This window comes from Octodon degus, unplaced genomic scaffold, assembly GCF_000260255.1.
Source record: "Octodon degus isolate 3935 unplaced genomic scaffold, OctDeg1.0 scaffold00158, whole genome shotgun sequence".
In the NCBI taxonomy this organism is placed as follows: domain Eukaryota; kingdom Metazoa; phylum Chordata; class Mammalia; order Rodentia; family Octodontidae; genus Octodon; species Octodon degus.
The window spans coordinates 2,161,405-2,164,313 of record NW_004524734.1 but is presented as its reverse complement, the minus strand read 5'-3'; the positions used below and the strand labels follow the sequence as shown (position 1 = coordinate 2,164,313).

Below are 2,909 nucleotides of genomic sequence, written 5' to 3'. Positions count from 1 at the left end.
TCATCAAAGCTGTGGACAAGAAGGCTGCTGGAGCTGGCAAGGTCACCAAGTCTGCCCAGAAAGCTCAGAAGGCTAAATGAATATTCTCCCTAACACCTGCCCCCCTCCCCAGTCTTAATCAGTGGCAGAAGACAGGTCTCAGAACTGTTTCTCCCAATTGGCCACTTAAGTCTAATAGTGAAAGACTGGTTAATGATAACAATGCATCGTAAAACCTTCAGAAGGAAAGGAGAATGTTTTGTGGACCATTTTTTTGTGTGGCAGTTTTTAAGTTATTAGTTTTTGAAATCAATACTTTTTAATGGAAACAACGTGACCAAAAATCTACAGAATTTTGAGACCCATTAAAACAAAGTTTAATGAGAAAAACAAAAAGATTAATCAAACCCAATTTGATGCTCTGTCTCTGAACAAGGGAAAATATATTGCTTCATTGTAACACATAAGGATAATACTATCATAATCTGCAAAACTGACATAAATACACCTGAAATGGAAGGTTTTATTCTTTTTTTTCTTTTTTGATACAGTCTTGCTACACAATTTAGACTCAGTGATCTTCCTGTCTCAGCCTCCTCAGCGCTGGGATTACAGGTATGCACCACCATGCCTGGTTCTCGGGCAGGCACAGCATGCAGTACCAGAGATTGAATTCAAGGCCTTGCACTTGCCAGGCAGGCACTTATGCTGCTAAACTAGCTCCCCAGCCCCTGGAAGGGTTTTTAATGCTTTTGAACTAGAGTTTCCTTTTCTGTTTGACTTAGTAAAAAATTATTTCATTTGTAGTGAAACAGGATTAAGGTTCTGTTAGAGATGAGAGTCGAAGATTGTCATTAAGATTTTGAGTAGGGAATATTTTGTGGCTTGGAATGATGTTGCAGGCCTGTAATCACAACACTGAGAATGCCAAGGTAGGTTGATAAGTTCAAGGCCAGTCTAAACTATGTAGCAAGAGGGGCTGGAGAGATGGCTCAGTGGTCTAAAGCACCTACTTGGAACAAGCTTAGCAATGCACAGGGACCGCGGTTCGATCCCCCAGCACCACATGCCAGCCAGCCGCGCCCCCTGGTGGGCTGAGCTGGCTGCGTGCGCGCGCGCGCGCGCACACACACACACACACACAAATAAATAAATGTTAAAAAAAAAAGACTAGGCATACACATTTAAAAAAAATAAACTATGTAGCAAGACTATCTCAAAAAAAAAAAAAAAAAGAATAGCTTTCAGGAAGCTAGACAGCGATAGTTGAAAAACTTCTGGGTCTTTCCATCAAAAACCATTAAGGCCATCTTTACTTTTAACATGAATTTTGATGTTGTTTTCATCTTCTTTGTTCAGAATCTTTGTGGACACAGTCTGGTGATGGTGGTGGGTGGAGAAACCATTCCATCATTGACATTATAAGAAATCTGCATAATCAGGGTCATACTGGCTACCCTACAAAAGCATAAAGGCAAGCTCTGAAAACCAGACACGTTTGCATATCTAACTTGGGGAACTTTGGTAACAGGGTGTTTTTTTTCTGGGCAACTGAATTATTTAAGTCCATCTGTGCCAGTTGAAATATGGGAAAGAACATGTAAAGAGGAATTGGGTACTTGGCCAGTGCTGGTGGTTTGCCTGTCGAATGCTGCTTAAGCAGATTTTGAGTAAAGTCCCTGAAGGAGCTGTGTAGCTGTGTAACTTGAGAAGAAAGGGTCTCTGTGGTTGGGCAGAGTATCAGTAGTGTAGGGTTAATCCTAACACAACTCCCCCTAGTCTCATAGGTCAACAGAATGCCAATAACCAAACATTCTATGAGCTAGGAGTCAACAGGCATAACTTAGAACAGTATCTAGCACGTCACAGGGGAGTGTGTGCATTTGATGAACAAATGAAAAAAAATTTCTGAATAAGAGAGGAGAAACAGCTTCTAGCTCCCACATCCTCCAGTGCCTCTCAGCCCCTCATCATTTTTGGGATAGAACCCTAATCCCCTGCGGTGTTCTACAAGGTCCCATGAGAGATGGGTCCCATCTTTGCTTGCCCTCTGCTTGTTGCCCTCTTTGCTGTTCTTCAGATAAACCAACCTCAGTTCCACATCAGGACCTTTGTATGTGGATTTTCCATTGACAGAATTTCTTTTCCTATAGATCTGGATGCAGAAGACTTATTCACTCCCTTTTGATTTCTACCCCAATGTCATCTCAAAAAGGCCTTCACCAGTGGATTAATAAAAATACACCACTTCCTACTTATGCTAAGCACTATGTCATACTTATGATTGCCTGTTTTATTTGTCTATATAGCACTCACCACCACATGGAACTAAGTTTACATAATTTAATTAGCTTTCTCAAAAGCTAATTTTTTGTTTTGTTTTGCTCACAGCTCTGCTTTCAGTTTCTAAAGCATGATCACTAGGTGATCAATAGGCATTTTCTAAACAGTAAATAGATGAATGGTTTCTCCAAAAAATATTTTGTCATTATCTAATTATACTTGGACCAAGACCAAAGTTAGGCCCAAACTCTGTGTAGATAATAGAACATAATCAAGTAGTACTTCAGCCACAGGAAAGGACTCCCAAGAAAGCCAAGGAATAACGACCTTCATTCAGAAGGTGGAAGGATACCAGATGAATCTTAGCCTGAGTTCTTGGTTGAGGAATGTAAGATTTTTTTTTTTTTTTTTTTTTTTTTTTTTTTTGCGGAACCGGGGATTGAACTCAGGCTCTGGCACTTGCCAGGGAAGTGCTTACTCCACTGAGCCATCTTCCCGACCTTCTTAGCCTGAGTTCTGCATGAGGTTGGCAGGGTTGAGGTCAGAGAAATTTCCATAAATCATCCATGTTAGATCCCTGTAGTTGCTATAACAAATTTTCCATGAACTTACTGATTTAAAACAACAGAAATTGATTCCTTCATTGT

At 40.5% G+C, this 2,909-nt stretch overlaps 1 protein-coding gene across 1 annotated transcript in view; it reads left to right on the top strand.

Annotated features, from left to right (window-relative positions):
• LOC101585659 (toll-like receptor 1) overlaps positions 1–2,909 on the top strand; it is a 20,713-nt gene that overhangs the window by 7,267 nt on the left and 10,537 nt on the right. The window lies entirely within an intron of this gene.